The following is a 17,848-nucleotide window of genomic DNA, read 5'->3' as shown; positions in this document are numbered from 1 at the left end:
TAGTTTTTGCTTTTATTGTACAATATAATATTTTATCATGGATTGTAGTTGCTGGGCTTGACATACTGCAACATGACAGAGAGTCATAAAAGATCCCTAATATGCAAATGTAAGAAAATTACGGACTGTCCACAAAAGTTGTCCATTAACTCATAAAGGATTATTGCCTCACATTTATCACTGCTAAGACTCAAGTGTTTTGAATGTTCCTCAAAAATTTCTCAGTAGAGATCACAGACTCTGGAGTTATGATACTCTGTTAATTAGAAGTTTTAACCTGCTTTTAAAGAAAGCTACAAACAAAAACCATGATAATACCCATATTAGACCAGATGAAAAACCACTCTGGTTGGTGAAGATTTTTTTAAAGATTTCTGATTTATTTATCTGAGTCCTTCTTATTTCTTTATGAGGAAGGGGAACATATTCTTCACAGTGCCAAATACAGTGTTCTTCTGAGAGAGGCAGGAGAGAAAGAACTTCCTAATAGGCTTTCAACAAATGCTTCAAAATACCTTTAAAAAAAGACTTGAAAGGGACGTGATGAGGGGAAATGGGGGGAGGGAAGGGGGGAATAGGTGACAGAAGAGAGGAAAGATCAAGGGAGAGGGTACTCAGATGCAACATGCTTTTGGACAGGGCCAGGATGAAAAGAGAGAGAGAGAATAGAATAAATGAGAGTGGGGAAGAATAGAGTGGAGGTACAGTTAGTGATAGCAACTGAGGGAAAAATATTGAAGCAACTTCTCTGGTGGATTTATGATAAAGAAAGGAACTCACCCCAGAGACAGAGTTGGAATCTGAATACAGACTGAAGTACAATTTTTTTTTCTCTCTCTATTCTCGAGGTTTCCCATCTTCTTGGGGGGGGGGGGGGGGATTTATGTTTATTCCTATGTTTACACTTATAACATTCAATTTACATCAATGTATGGCATGGAAACAATGTAGACACTGCCAGACAGCCTGGGTGGGGAGAGAAGGGAGGAGGGGGGAAAATTATAGAATTCAGAGCCTTGAAAAAAATGATGGGTACAATTTACTATTGTATATAATTGGAAAACAAACAAAATGTTTTTAAAAAAAGACTTGAAGTTCTCAGGCATATTTGAAAATTTTTTATTCTCTCCCCAATAATCTCACAGTTGGTAGTATTAAACAATTTGTGCAAAATAAAAAATAAGTCTTGCATCTAATAGGAATGTGGGTCAGTAGTGTTGGAAAAGGGAAGAGGAAGAGACTTATGATGGTCTAGGGTTATAGCAATAACTTAGCAGGTGGAGAAGTGACAGAGCACTGGCCTTGGTGTCAGGAGGATGGGAGTTCAAATCTGGCCTCAGACACTTGACACACAACTGTGTGTCCTTAGCCAAATCACTTAACCCTGATTGCCTTGCATTAAGGACCATCTCCACTCATCCTGATTCCTATCTGGCCCCTGGATCCAGATGGTTCTGGAGGAGACTGGTGACTTAACACATACCCCCTCACCCAAATCCAATTCATGTGTTTATACTGGCATCACCTCCCCCTGATTTCATGGTCTTCAAGAATGAAGGACAAGGGGGCAGCTAGGTGGTGCAGTGAATAGAGCACCAACCCTGGAGTCAGGAGCATCTGAGTTCAAATCCAGCCTCAGACACTTAATTGCCCAGCTGTGTGACCTCGGGCAAGTCATTTAACCCCATTGCCTTAAATAAATAAAAATTAAAGAAAAAAGAATGAAGGACAGATATTGTCATCATCATCATCTCTACAATTTGAACCAAAAGTTTTAGTGCAGCTTTAACTATCAAAACTTCAAAATGCACTAAATTAGGCATTATTTAATTTGACCATCCCCAAAACCCTATGAAGTAAGTACCATAGGTAATATTATCTTCATTTTGCAGATGAGGAAACTGATGCTGAAAGAAATTTAAGTGACTAGTTCAGTAAATGTCTGAGATAAGTTTTTATAACTCCAAATCCAGTCCTCCATTCATTACATCTAGAACTACATTGTCTTTTGTTTGGAAAATATCTCAAATTGTTGGATTACAGGTAAATAACTCTCTTAATGAAACAAATGTGAGCATGACTTCCTGGGGACAGAGCCCAGAGATCATATTCTTCCTTGATCCAGTCCTGTCTCTGGACCCAGTGTATCAATGTGGTCAGCACAGCCAGGAGGAGATACAATTCCTGGGTCTGATTCAGAAGGTATGGAAACAATTTCATCTAACTTTCACAGGTAGGATGAATAGCAAAACCTTCTCAGCTGAAGATGTAATTCAGGCCTCACTGTGGGGATCCCAAAAAAGAGCATTGCCTTTTGGTCACGGACCTAGGTTCAAATCCTAAGCCTGATGTTTATTCTCTGTGTGAACTCAGGAGAAGCTTCGGTTTCCTCATCTGTAAAATTAGTGGATTAAACCCAGTGATCTTTTGAAATATATAAATGTAAAATCAATGGTCTAGTCCTAGGTCTATGGGGACAGCTAGGTGGCACAGTAGAAAGTGTGGCAGACCTGGAGTCAGGAAGACTCATCTTCTTGAATTCAAATATGGCTTCACATACTTCCTAGCTAGGTGATTCTGTCACTTAACTGTTTGCCCTAGTTTCTTCATGTGTAAAATGAGCTGGAGAAGGGATTGGCAAATCACTCTATTATTTTTGCCAAGAAAACTCCAATGGAGTCATGAAGAATCAGTCACAACTGGAAAATGACTGAAAAAAAAAAGAGATCTATGAACTATCAACTCAATTTGAGCTCAGCAAGTTTCCTACCCTCCATAATATTTAACATTTCCCATGAATCATAGCTACACATACACATCCTCTACCCTGAGGCTCCCTGAGTTCCCACTTTATCCCCTAGCCCTCTCTTCTCTAAAGGATATGGGTAGAGATCATAACTACCTGTCTCAAATAATTGGTTAGTGATCCCTCATCATTGGCCTCCTCATATAATCACGGCATCAAAGAAGGGGACACCTTGCCCACCTCACTATATTACTCCCTCACATGCTTGTCAGGTAGATTTCAAGGCATCACTGAGGCGGTACCATATACTCAGCATTTGTCCTAGTGTATCCAATGATCCAACAATATTTAGGATGGATATAATCTTGGTGTAGTCCCCCAAATCATTTCTCTTTGATCCATTGTGCTCACACCTAAAGTTCTCACTGGGAAGTACCACTTTCATCCTAAAGATGCATATAGGTCTCTGAAGACCTTTGGAATTGATTATGAGACATGGAAGACAGTGACACAGGTTCACCCAGCATGGCAGGCCTGTATCAAAGAAAGTGCTGTGCTCTATGAGCAAAGCAGAATTGAAGTAGTTCAAAAGAAATGTAAGACTTTAAAAAAAAATTTATATTCTTTTTTCTCTCTCATAGTTTTCCTCTCTCTCATTAGTTATAATTCTTCTTTCACAACATGACAAATATAGAAATATGTTTAACATGATTGTACATCTACAGCTTATACCAGATTGCTCATTGCCATACTGGCCACCTACTGGCTGTGATGCAAGGTACAATCCTTTGCTTCTCAGAGCTCTAGGAAGCTTTCCAAGACTACAAATTTCAAAGAAGTTGCTCAACTTGTAATGGTAGAGGGAGTTTCCTCCTCAAGAGCTTTCACTACTAATGGGATCACAGGTCCAGTTCTTATCCCTATGCCACAAGGATGAATGAAATTTGATTAGATAATGCATACGAAGAAAAAAGGAAAAGATAGGGGTGGGGGGGGGGGGTTACTATATTAAAAGGGAAAGGTAAGAGGGAACAAGCATTTATTGAGTGCCTTCTGTCAGGCTCATAGTAAGCACTTTTCAAATGTTATCTCATCTGATCCTCACAGCCCTAGGAGTTAGGTACTCTTGTTATCTTCATTTTACAGTTGAGAAAAAACAAGGTAGGCAAAGGTTAAGTGACTTGTCCAAGTGACTAGATGCTGCTAGATGCTGAATTTGAACTTATCTTTCCTAACTCCAAACCCAACACTCTGTCCTCTGCACCACTCTAAAAGTTTACTATAAATAAACAGTATGTCATGGAAGCCCCCAAACTAATTCTTTCCTAGATTCCACTGAGAGGATCTCATGTACCTACTTAATGCTTTTATTTCTATCAGCCTCACATCTGAAGTAACAGATTAATTCCCCAGGAGCCCCTTTTTCTGCGTAGAAATTACTAAGGGTTCACTGGGGCTCATCACTGTCACCAAATGCAAGAAAGAAAGAAGAAGGAAAGAAAGAAAGAAAGAAAGAAAGAAAGAAAGAAAGAAAGAAAGAAAGAAAGAAAGAAAGAAAGAAAGAAAGAAAACAAGCAAAAAAAATGCTGTTAGTAGGCAAAATACATTTCAGTAAATACTGCTTGGGGGTATACCTTTCTTATAGTATCTTAATCCTCTCTCTCTCCCCTTATACCTACAAATTGAGGCTTATTTTAGAGTCTCCTGGGCATTACCACCAGACAAATCACACACAAACTGTCAAGGACACACATCTAATACTTCTTAATCCCTAACAACATGCTCATACTGACTCATGCCCCTTCATCTGCTATGCCTATTCTCCCTCCCCGGCTAAGGTAATCACTCCAAGACCAATTCTAACTCTCCAGCTATATTCCAATTTCGGTACACTGTGTGTAGCATTTGAAGATATCACCCACCTATTCCTAGCATCAGGAGATGGTCCTGTAGCTTCTTTAGAGTTGGAGGAGACAGAAGGAATGGAGAGAAGTGTCAACAACCATAGAAAAGTAGGAGCACTCTTCAATTTAAGGACTCTTACTGCTGCCTCTTCAGAGACTAACAGTATGCTACCTTTACTTCACTTCTCTGTCTTCCCCTGAGTGTCTTAGGGGTGAATGCATCATAGGAAACTCAGGATAACTAATAAGACCTTCTACTACACTCTCCACTGTGAGTTCCATAATGTTCTGGGTATAATTCCCTTGTTTTCTTTCCTTTGCATCCTCTTATTCCATGATTTCCTTCACTGTCAATTTTTCTTCACCAGGTATTATGGGTCTTCCCTGTTCTTTTTGCACACTTCTTGCATCTTGGACCTGAACTTAGTCCTCCCCCATATTCTGTTGATTATTCTTGTAGCTATTGGCTGCTACTTCTCTAAGGTGTGGGGCATTGTCAACAAGCAACCCAGCCTTAGAATCAGTAACATCTCTATTCAGGCCTAAATACTGTCACCTAATGTTCAGAGGTGAAGCCTCCCCCAATATCTCCCCTGAAACTGAAAAGTTATTATACAACTTCTTTCTACTCTCAGACTTTATATGGGCTACTGATGATTTCTGTCCTACAATAATCCTGGACTCAAGTTACTATTGTTAGAAGAAGACACTGTGGTCCTACCCTCACTGATTCCTTTCCATAGTACAGATATTACCTGTATTCCAGTTTGAGGGGTGTGTGTGTGTGTCTGTGTCTGTGTCTGTGTCTATGCCTGTGTCTATGTCTGTGTGTCTGTGTGATTGGGGAAGGGAATGAGCTGCCTATACTCATATTGTAAATGACCCAACAATGCAATCAAAAACACAGACCCAGGCCCAGGCCTTAACTTGGTTTGGCTCTACAGATAAGAGATCTTCCTTCATCTCCTGGTCATTTCCATCACTGCTCTCTCCTACCCTCAAATCCCTCAGAGTCTAGGTGATTTAGCTCTGTGCTAGTAATTTGGCCACGTATGCTCTATTGTCCTACCTCTAGGGTGCCTTCCTATGACACATAGATCTCGACCTCATGATACCAAATAGGTCAAAGATCACAGATTGAGACATGGAAGAGAACCATAGAGTTCATTTAAAACTACTTTTACTTCCTTGAGGTATAGGCCCAGTTGTAGGATCACTGTGTCAAAGGGTATGAATGGTTAGTAACATTTCTCCCAAAATTCTAAATTGTTTTAAAGAATGGTTGGATAAATTCAAAACTACATCAATAGTGTATTGGTCTTCCCATTTGTCAATAGTGCCTGTCTTCCCAAAAGCCCTCCAACATTGATTACAAAGAGTCTATTATTTACTTTTTTCAATTTTATGAGTGTGAACTTTCTAAAACTTTGAAATTGTTTAAATGAGCATTTCTCTTGTCACTAGTGATTCAGAGAACTTTTTCAATATTATTGTTGGTAATTTGTCATTTTTCTTTTTTAAAAACCTCTTATCTATTGACCATTAATCTTCTGGGAAATGATTCTTGATTTTATATATTTTTATCAATTTCCTGTGTGTATTGGATATTAAACTTTTGTCAGATATGTTTTCCCATATTAAGTTTTTTCCTTATTCTAGGTGCATTATTTTATTCATGCAAGACCCTTAAAATATGTAAATAAAAATAGTTATTTGTAGCCTTCTCTATATTGTAATTGGTCAAAAAGTGTTCCTCTAGACATAGTTGTAAAGCATTGCAATGATTTTCATAGTAACAAAGAATGGGAAACAAAGTACATATCTATTAATTGTGGAATAGTTAACGAATTGTGGTTCATAAATGTAAGGGAATATCACTGTGCTATAGGGAACAATAGATATGAGAAATAATCATGAGGCTGAGATCTATGTGTCATAGGAAGGCACCCTAGTGGTAGGACAATAGAGCATATGTGGCCAAGTTACTAGTACAGAGAAAAATCATCTAGACTCTGAGGGATTTGGGGGTAGGAGAGAGCAGTGATGGAAATGACCAGGAGATGAAGGAAGATGTCTTATCTGTAGAGCCAAAACCAAGTTAAAGCCTGGGCCTGGGTCTCTGTTTTTGATTGTATTGTGAACTGATACAAAGGGAAATAAGCAGAGTTCAGAAAAACAGTACTCACAATGACTACAGTGAGAAAGTACTTCGTGGCATAACATCTGTTTAGACTAACACTTTATAACACAATAAAATTACTATGAATATATTGAAGATAACACTAGGGAGAAAAAAAGCTGAGGAAGAGAACCAGATCAAGAACTTTTCATGTTTAGGTCTAGGGGTAGAGTTGTTAACCAAAGGGAGAAAGATGATCACAAAAAATAAAATAGATAATTTTAATTTAAGAAAGTGAAAAGCATTTTCATTAACAAAATCAAGGATGCTAGTATAAGCATAAAAAATGTCTATTAACACAAAAGCTTTGCATCAAAAATCTCTAAAAGTTTGCACGAACCATTACTCAATGGATAGCTTTCCAAAAATAGAATTGTAACCTAGAACAATATGTGAAATATTTCTCCAAATTGCTGTTAATAAGATAAATGCATATCAGAACAACTCCAAAGGTTTGCCTCACTCTTTACAAACTGGCATAGATTATAAAAGAGAGAGAATAATCAATATTAGAAGGGCTGGGGAAAGAAAAGCAGTTACACTGATATATTGCTGCTGCAGCTGTGAATTGGTTTGATTGTCCTGGAAAGCAATTTGGACTTTTTTTCTAAGAAAGTGACTAAAATATCCCTAATCTTAGATCCAAAGATCCCATTGTAGGCACATGTTAAAAGGAAGTCAAAAATAGAAAGATATGTACAATTTGCTCTGAAATATTTATTGCAGTATTTATAGTAGTAGATATCCATCAACTGGAGAATGGTTAAAAACGAATTGTGGTATAAGTAATGTAATGCAATACTGCTATTCCATAAGAAGCAATTAATATGGGGAATACAAAAAGATATGGGAGGTCATATAAACTGATACAAAGGGAAATAAACAGAATCAGGAAAAATATGCACAATATCTAAAATAATATATAAACAACAAAAAATCAAAACTGTACCCTGCATAACTATAATGACTAAATTTGACCCCCACAAAAAGTATATAAGAATTACTTTCCTCCCTTCTTTGCAGAAATAGGGAAGATTATGGGAGTTAGAACACTTGACTTAATTGAAGTTGTTTCATTTTGCTGGCTTGTTGACTTTTGGTTTGCCAGTTCTGTGTGTGTGTGTGTGTGTGTGTGTGTGTGTGTGTGTGTGTGCGCGTGTATGTGTGTTTTAATAAGTGACTGTTTACTAAGTGAAGGGGACATTTTGGGAAATGATGGTCTAGCCTTATATTTTTGCCAAATCACTCTCAAGAACATTTCATGTACTTATTACTTTTAAGCTCATAGCTTAAGTACCATATCCCTTGTACCCATTCCTGTACTGCTAGTGCTTTCTTTTCCCCTATAGAGACTATTGTAGGACCAAGAACTTTTGTGAATTGCTAAATAATTTATAGAATTATTAAATGAGGCAGGCATTCCCAATTCTCTAGGTATTCACCAAGGAAGATCACAATGACATTGGAGAGCAAAGCTTCAATCATACTTTAATAAGACACAGAAAGTACAAAGATTAACAGCAAAAAGTGTTGACATAAAGAGGCAGATGATTTGGGGGATGACAGGCACAATGGAGAAGAGAATGAGGAAGGGGAGAGTCACATAACCACTAGGCAATAGGATGGTCATTGGAGAGTGCTAAGGCGACAGAAGTTTGGGGTCTCATTTTTATGTGGTTTTCAAGTAGGGCAGACTAATTCTTATCTATGCCATCTTGGGGTTGGTTCACTAACATACACACATAATATTAAAATTTTCAGCAACATTTGTTGTTTTGTTAGTCATACTTCAGATGTCTTTAAAATTGTCTGAGACTTACAGAGCATGGCATTTAGCAGGACCAAAAGACCCTGATAGCAAGGCCTAGCTGCCTTCCCTTGTTTTATTACATAGGTTTAGTGTGATTTTAATGTGTGAGATAGTCTAGCAAGTAATCTATGGGACAATCTGTAAAGGACTTCTAGATTCTTCTTTATAATCTTATTTCCTGCTCTTGTTACTTTATATTGACTCTCTATAAACTTGCAACCTAAACTTACTACTTTGGGTGATAGTGATCAGAAAGGCCAGAGCAAGATACAGTTTTAATGCATTTTACCATTGAGATATCCTATATTTCATATCCAGCTTGTTATTACTTTCCCTCAATACTGCACTTTCTCAGAGAATGGGAGACATTAAGATACTACAAAAGACAATAAATAGAATCAGGAAAAGCAATATGGTGTGACTGACTGGACTCTCTAGCCAGGAGGTATTTGCTTTTATGCACTATCTTAATCTTTACTTTCTCCAGTCTTCCTCAAATCAAGACTCATTTCAAGAGTGAGTTTGACCTGGTGAAGTCTTACCTTGGTATATAATTGACAAATTGCTGGGAACCTAAAACATTTCATTCACAACAGGGACTTACTTGCAACATCTTAATTTCCATAGTCATATCTCTATCTCTGATTCAAATAAATAATTACTCCAAATATAATATTAATTATCTATCCAGTCTTCTCTCTTTATACTGCATAGTACACATCTCTAAGGATCATTTTGCCTCATTTCTACCTCACCAATAAGTATATATCATCTTCCTGGACTGTCTTTTATAGTCTAGAGCAGATGTGTTCCTCAGGTGGCACTCTTGCATGTTACTATTATACTCATTGGTAATATGGATTACATTGTAATCATAAATAAATATTAAATTCTATATGTGGCCCTACGTGAGTTTTTATTGGACAATTCAACTCAGAAGAGCTAACTGATCTAAAACCAATTGTCTAGAAAGTGTCATAAATGCAATTGATAAGCTATACACTGACCACAGCACTCCCATATGCTGCCCAAATGAGATTAAATGTAAATGTAAATGTGAAATTGGAAATGTAAGTGGGAAATATCTAACAAAATAAATAAAAGTAAAATGGAACATAATGTTCAAATATGGTTTGGTTTTTTTTTTAAAGAGTTTATTTGAGTTTTACAATTTTTCTCCCCATCTTACTTCCTCCCCACCACGGAAAGCAATCTGTCATTCTTTATTTTGTTTCCATGTTGTACATTGATCCAAATTGAGTGTGATGAGAGAGAAATCACATCCTTAAGGAAGAAACAAAAAGTATAAGAGATAACAAGATCAGACAATAAGATAATGGGTTTTTTTTCTAAATTAAAGGGAATAGTCCTTGAACTTTGTTCAAACTCCACACTCTTTATCTGGATACAGATGGTATTCTCCATTGCAGACAGCCCAAAATTGTCCCTGATTATTGCGCTGATGGAACGAGCAAGTCCATCAAGGTTGAACATTGGGGGTGGCTAGGTGGTGCAGTGGATAGAGCACTGGCCTTGGAGTCAGGGGTACCTGGGTTCAAATCTGACCTCAGACACTTAATAATTACCTAGCTGTGTGGCCTTGGGCAAGCCACTTAACCCCATTGCCTTGAAAAATCTTTTAAAAAAAGGTTGAACATCACCCCCATGTTGCTATTAGGGTGTACAGTGTTTCTCTGGTTCTGCTCATCTCACTCAACATCAGTTCATGCAAATCCCTCCAGGTTTCCCTGAATTCCCAATCCCTCCTGGTTTCTAATAGAACAATAGTGTTCCATGACATAAATATACCACAGTTTGCTAAGCCATTCCCCAATTGAAGGAAATTTACTTGATTTCCAATTCTTTGCCACCACAAACAGGGCTGCTATGAATAGTTTTGTACAAGTGATGTTTTTACCCTTTTTCATCATCTCTTTGGGGTATAAACCCAGTAGTGGTATTATTGGATCAAAGGGTATGCTCATCAAATATGGTTTTCTAAGTCAACATATGGACCACAGAGATCTTTCTGTTTGATTTAGTATCTCTATTTTTATTTGAGCTTGACATCACTGATCTAGGGAGTAATTAATTTACAGATATGGGAAGCTAGGACCCCTCTTCAACTGTGGCTTAAATTTACTTTTGAGCCTAACAAAGAATATAGATCCAGAGCTAGCTAAATAATAGCTCCAAGAGGGTACACAACTTTGATCAAAACAGATCTAGACTACTGTGTTCAATTCTAGATGCCACATTTTAGGAAGAACATAGAAGAGTTGGGCACATCACGAAGGGGGTGACCAAGAGAATAAAGAGACTAGAGAACAAAATAGACAAAGATTATTATATTATACATTATAAACAAGGGATTAAAAATGTTTAGCCTAGGGGCAGCTAGGTGGCGCAATGGATAAAACACGGGCCCTGGAGTCAGGAGTACCTGGGTTCAAATCCAATCTCAGACACTTAATAATTACCTAGCTGTGTGGCCTTGGGCAAGCCACTTAACCCCATTTGCCTTGCAAAAACCTAAAAAACAAAACAAAAAATAAATGTTTAGCCTAGAAAAGAGAAGCCCTATAAGTGATACTGTGTTTGAAAAGTTATCTTGTAGAAAAGAAACTAGACATGTTAAGCTTATTATAACTTAATATCAGTAAACTATATATACATATAAATATATATTCACACAGAAAAGTTAAGCACCTTGTGCTCTCATTTCAATAGTTATTGGGAAGGAAAAGAACAAAAAAGCTGACAAGGAGCATAGATAACATCTCAGCAATTCATTAGCAATTAGTTTTCTGGCTCCTCAGCCAACCAGAAGATTCTTTGTCATCACATCATATCAACTCCACAAGTAATCATGGCTGGAAATTGACTTCCTAAAATTCAATAGTAGATGTCATCCTAGTCCAGAATCCTCGTTTTGTAGATGAAAGCTCAAGGTTACATAGTTATTAAGTGAAGGAGATAGAATTTAAACCCAGATTTTCTGACCATTGTACCATAAGATTTTCCTAGAATTCTAAAGGAGAACTTGGAAACTGAACCCTCTTATTTTCTCTAAGTGGGGCAAAAGTAAGAGTTGAAGCAATAAGACAAAATTTCAAAGAAATTCCACTCTTGAGGCCATGGCTTTAGACAATGTACCAAAATCATTGTACTTCAAAATAACTCCCTTTTGAATGGAGGTTTTTACTTTTCCAAGTAACAGTGAATATAGAAGATATGTACAGATAAACTGGAGATAATTAACAGAAAAAAAAAGATTGCAGAGGACTTTTGTAGAAAGTGGTATTTTAGGTAGGATCTCAAAGAGGGGAAAATGATTTTTTTTAAAAAAGGAAAAGAATGCCAGATCTCAAACTATATTACAATCCAACAGTTTTCAAAGCTATTTGGGACTAGCTAAAAAATGGGAAAGTTGGTTAATGGAACAAATTGGTCAAACAAGTTCCATATGCAATTGAATATTGTAGCCTAGTGTTAAATAATCAAATGGATGCAGATTATTAGTATAAGAATTCATTATGTGACAAAGACTACTGGGAAAAGTAGAAAACATTCTAAGAGAAGATAGGTTTCAATCAGTATTTCACATCACATACCACAATAAGTGCCTAATTAATATGTGACCTGGATAGAAAAGGTCTTGCTTATTATAAGCAAATTAGTGGAGAATGGAAGGAGATTCGCTTTGCAGTCAGTCATATGCAGTGGAGGATATAGTTAAGGAAAAAGTTCTTAACCAGCTAAAGACAAAAATGTTCAAAAGCTATGAATAAGCAGTTTTTGAGGGAAAAATCCAAGTTATCAACTATATTAAAAATGCTTCAAATTACTAATAAGAAGAAAAATGCAAATTAAAACAATTTTAAGGTTATACTTCTTTATCAGATTGGCAAAGATGACAAAAAAAGGGAAATAAATGTTTGAAGATCTTTGAAAAAAACAGGCACATGGATACTGGTGGAGATGTGAGTTGATCTAACCATTCTGGAAAACAATTTGGAACCATAACCCAAAAGTCATTAAACTGTGCATATCTTCTGTTTTGTTGTTGGGTTTTTTTTGTTGGTTTTGTTGGGGTTTTTTAGGTTTTTTGCAAGGCAATGGGGTTAAGTGGCTTGTCCAAGGCCACACAGCTAGATAATCATTAAGTGCCTGAGGCTGGATTTGAACTCAGGTACTCCTGACCCCAGGGCCAGTGCTCTATCCACTGTGCCACCTAGCTGCCCCTTGTGCATATCTTCTGACCCAGAGAAAACAACTTTAGATTTATAGAGGTCTAAGACAAAGAAAAAGACCCTTATGAACAAAATCATTTATAGCAGCTCTTTTTGTTAAAGCTAAGAGCTAGACACAAAGTGTTGTCCATCAATTGGGGAATGTCTGAAGCAAGCACCGCAAATGAATAGAATATTATTGTGTGATGGGCATGAAAAAAAGGACAGATTCAGAGAAACCTGGAAAAACTTGATTTAACTGATGCAGAGTGAAGCAAACAGAATCAAGAGAACAACTTTTTACAATGACCACCACATTATAAAGGAAGCAACTTTAAAAGATTCTATAACTCATATCAATTCAGTGACCAATTCCAACTCCAATAGACTATTAATGAAGGATTTCTCCTACCTCTTGGTAAAGTGGTAATAGACCAGAGGTGAAGAATGAGATACACATTTCAGAACTGGCCAACACTCCATAAATTTGTTTTGCTTTACTATATTTATATATTACAAGGAAATTTTTTTATTTTGTTGTGAGAAGAGTTTGGGGGCATTATAGAGATGAAGAAAGAGAAAAGAAAAGAAAGAGAGAGATAGAGAGAAGGAAGGAAGGACAGAAGAGAAGGACAAGGGAAGGAGGAAGGAAGGAAGGAAGGAAGGAAGGAAGGAAGGAAGGAAGGAAGGAAGGAAGGAAGGAAGGAAAGAAGGAAGGAAGGAAGGAAGAAGGAAGGACAGAAGAGAAGGATGGAAGGGAAGGAGGGAGGGAGGGAGGAAGGAAGGGAGGAAGGATGATGGATGAAGGGGAAAAAGGAAGGAAGGAAGGAAGGAAGGAAGGAAGGAAGGAAGGATAAGAGAAGGACAGGAGGGAAGGATGGATGAAGGAAGGAAGGAAGGATGGATGGATGGATGGATGGATGGATGGATGGATGGATGGATGGATGGATGAAGGAAAAAGGAAGGAAGGAAGGACAGAAGAGAAGGATGGAAGGAAGGAAGAAGGGAGGGAGGAAGGAAGGAAGGAAGGAAGGAAGGAAGGAAGGAAGGAAAGACAGAAGAGAAGGATGGAAGGAAGGAAGAAGGGAGGGAGGGAGGAAGGAAAGGAGGGAGGAAGGAAGGAAGGAAGGAAGGAAGGAAGGAAGGAAGGAAAAAGGAAGAAAGGATGGGTGAAAGGGAAAAGGAAGGAAGGACAGAAGAGAAGGATGGAAGGGAAGGAAGAAGGAAGGGATGGAGGAAGGAAGGAAGGGAGGGAGGAAGGACAGAAGAGAAGATGGAGGGAAGGGAGGGAGGGAGGGAGGAAGGAAGGGAGGGAGGGAGGGAGGGAGAAAGGAAGGAAGGAAGGAAGGAAGGAAGGAAGGAAGGAAGGAAGGAAGGAAGGAAGGAAGGAAGGAAGGAAGAATGGACAGAAGAGAAGGACAGAAGGGAAGGAGGGAGGGAGGGAGGAAGGAAGGAAGGAAGGAAGGAAGGAAGGAAGGAAGGAAGGAAGGAAGGAAGGAAGGGAGGGAGGGAGGGAGGGAGGAAGGAAGGAAGAGAGTTATTGGGAGGGAGAAAAAGAGGGAGGAAAGAAAAGCATGTTAATGATACATTTTTAAATGCATAGAAAGACGTTCAAAAGAGACATAAGCAGAGTAATGTTTGTAGTACTTTAAATTCAATATGTATATATTTAAAGCAATGTATTAGTCATGCTTTCATATTAAATCTTTCTGAATTTCATTGTATTTGGAAAGGTTCATATTTGTTGATTTGCTGATCATAATACATTTTGAAATTTTGAAAAAATAAGTACTTACTACTTTCTGTTCTAAAATCATTGCTTTATTTTTCCCATGATGCAGAGAGGAAGATAGGCTAAGAACTATTTCCTTTATTTTGCAGGTTATTTTGAAGGTCTTTCATGGAGGCAAGAGCAGAATTAAGCATCTCTCCCATCACTCTGGACCTTTTATTGACTTTTATAACATTCTAATTTTTATTATATTTATTTGTGTATGTGCCTTGTCTTCTTTTATTATATTATAAGCCTCATTTAATCTTTTGCATCCCCAAAGTCAGAACATCTAAGTGCTGCAGTGGATAAAGTACCCTGCCAGGAAAACTCATCTTCCTGAATTCAAATCTAGGGTCAGACATTTACTTGCTGTGTACCCTGGGCAAGTCACTTAACCCTGTTTGTCTCAATTTCCTCATCTGTTAAATGAGCTGGAAAAGGAAATGGCAAACCACCCCAGTATATTTGCCAAGAAAATTACAAATGGGATCACAAAAAGTCAGACATGACTGGAAAAAAAAAACCTCAAAAAATTAAACAATCCCCAGACCAGTAAGAAAGTCATGTCCTTGATGACTGTTTGTTGAGTTGAATTTGTTATATACAGAGTTTACATTCCTAAATATTCTAGCTGAAGCCCTGGAATAATTTTATTATGGAAGAGGTTTGCCAAGACCTCTGATTTTTATCTATTCATGTGAATTTGCTGCAAATCTATAGGAATAATAAATTCCTGATGTTAGAGTCAGTATTTCCACAGGGATGCTCTGAGAACAGTTGTTATTGTACACTCTTCATTTTCGAAGAGCAACAATAAAATTATGCTGATGTCTTGGCTTGCATATGAATTAGATTTGAGTGAGGCAGAGTTGTGCAACATCACCAACCTCACTCTCTCTTCCAGAATCATCCAGGTAAAAGCAAGTTGTGGAAAGATAAAAGTCAAGATGACTGGTGATGGCCTGGGATATAGTGGATGATCTTGGTGTTTTCAATGTCTGATCATGCTCTAAGTGCTTTACAATGTCTGCTTTAGCTACCTTCAAGGTTGATGGAACAAATTGTTCTCACCCATCCCTTCTACAAGTGGGAAATCTTCACATATTTGAAATAGACATCTGCTTAACCTACCAATGAGTTTGAGACCTGTCAGTTTTTAACCGGGGTATGACCACTAGGCATTCTACAGAGCATTGGAGTATTTTTTTTTTTGCAAGGCAATGGGGGTTAAGTGGTTTTCCCAAGGCCACACACTTAGGTAACTATTGAGTGTCTGAGGCCAGATTTGAAATCAGGTACTCCTGACTCCAGGGCCAATGCTCTATCCACTGTACCACCTAGCCACCCCAGAGCATTGGTGTATAATGGAAATCCCACTGGAATTGGAATAGAACACCATAATCAAGCCCCAGCTTGACCATGAGCCAAGACCTGGGGGATGGTCCTACACAATATTCTGGACATCATTGAGCTTCAGTTTTATTTATCTTCTATTGTCTCAGTAATACATATCTCACAGGAACATGAAAAACTACCTTCAAAGATGTAAAAACCCTATAGGAATGAACCATTATTTTTCTCTCCAGGTTATCAAACCTTAAACATTTGATAGAATATCTCAAACATATAAAATAATCTATTTAAGATTTCAGTTATTCTACCATATAAAAGGATCTCAGGACCTGACCTTTTCTTCTGGTCTTAATCTTCCCATACTTTTAGTTTTGAGATGGATCATTAAGGAAGACTGTGTATGGAAAGATCAGGAGGGGCTGAAGGATTCAACTACAGTTATGACTTTCACTATAGTGATTTTGCTTTTGAGTTAGCCTAAGAAATTAAATGAGAAATTTTTAGGAGTTTTTCAGAAGCTGCAGATGACACACAAAGACCAGCAGACAGCATAAAAAAGGGCAGAAACTCAGAAATGCATAAAATAAATATATTTATAATATATAATATCAACATATTTTTATCTTTTAATCATAATAATTCATACTTCTTTAGTACAAAGGGAGGGTCAAAATTTTTTACCCAGATTTTCCAGATCATGAGGGCACTATGCCTACAACAATGTGGAAGGGATAACTAACACTATTGCATTAGATTCAGATACTGAATTTGAAACTTTGTAGTGCTATGGAAAGAACCCCCCAATAATGTTTCAGAAAAATTTCACTTTCCTCTTTTTTTAACTATTACCTTGAGCAAGTTATTCTCTCTGGGATTCAAACTCATCTTCTTTAAAATGAGGTCTCTCATTTTAGACGATCCTTGAAGTCTTCCACAGATTTAAAGCCTGTGATTCTAAGCTTTGTTTGAATTGTCCTTTTTTTATTCTGCTGTGGTTTACTTACAGCTACCTACCCACCAAAAACAAATATTGGGGACTTAAGCCCAGTTTTAAGAGTTTGCTTCTAAATTCTAAGATTTATATCATTTTTTAAAAAAACTATACTTTTATGCTTAAAAAAACTGTCAACTTACTAAATTTTTTTTTAACTTGTACTGGTTTGGAATTTCTCCTTTATCACAGGAAAGATGATTTTTAAAATATTTTAATTATTTAAGGGAATGGGGTTAAGTAACTTGCCCAAGGTCACACAGCAAGGTAATTCTTAAATGTCTATGGTCACATTTGAACTCAGGTCCTCGTGACTCCAGGGTCAGTGCTCTATCCACTGTACCAGCTAGCTGCACTGGGAAAGATGACTCTTATATTGATCCCTTATTCAAATTGGCAATGCAAAATGATAGACTGTATTCTTTATAGGAAAAGGAAGAGAGCAAACACTTCTTAAGGGACTATTACATGGCAGATGTTAAGCTAAGCTCTTTGTAAATATTATCTCATTTGATCCTCACAACTTTGAGAAGTAAGTGCTGTTATCCCCATTTTATAGTTAAGAAAGCTGTGGTAGACAACAATTAAACGACTTGCCTAGGATCTCAGAGCTAGTGAGTGTCTGAGGTCAAATTTCAATTCAAATCTTCCATATTCCAGGTTGAGCATTCTATCTACTGATCCATCTAGCTTAAAATGTTAAAGTATTGGATCAGTACCATAAAAAGATGACAAAATTGTAAATGCTATATAACAGTTACCTTATTTTTAAAATATTCTGCTTAACTTTTGCTACCTCAGCTGCTTTGACTCTGGTAAACATTATACTTCATACACATTTGATCCTTGTTCATGCCCC

The sequence above is a fragment of the Macrotis lagotis genome, chromosome 1 (assembly GCF_037893015.1).
Source record: "Macrotis lagotis isolate mMagLag1 chromosome 1, bilby.v1.9.chrom.fasta, whole genome shotgun sequence".
Taxonomy (NCBI): Eukaryota; Metazoa; Chordata; class Mammalia; order Peramelemorphia; family Peramelidae; genus Macrotis; species Macrotis lagotis.
Note: the sequence above shows the minus strand (reverse complement) of the source record.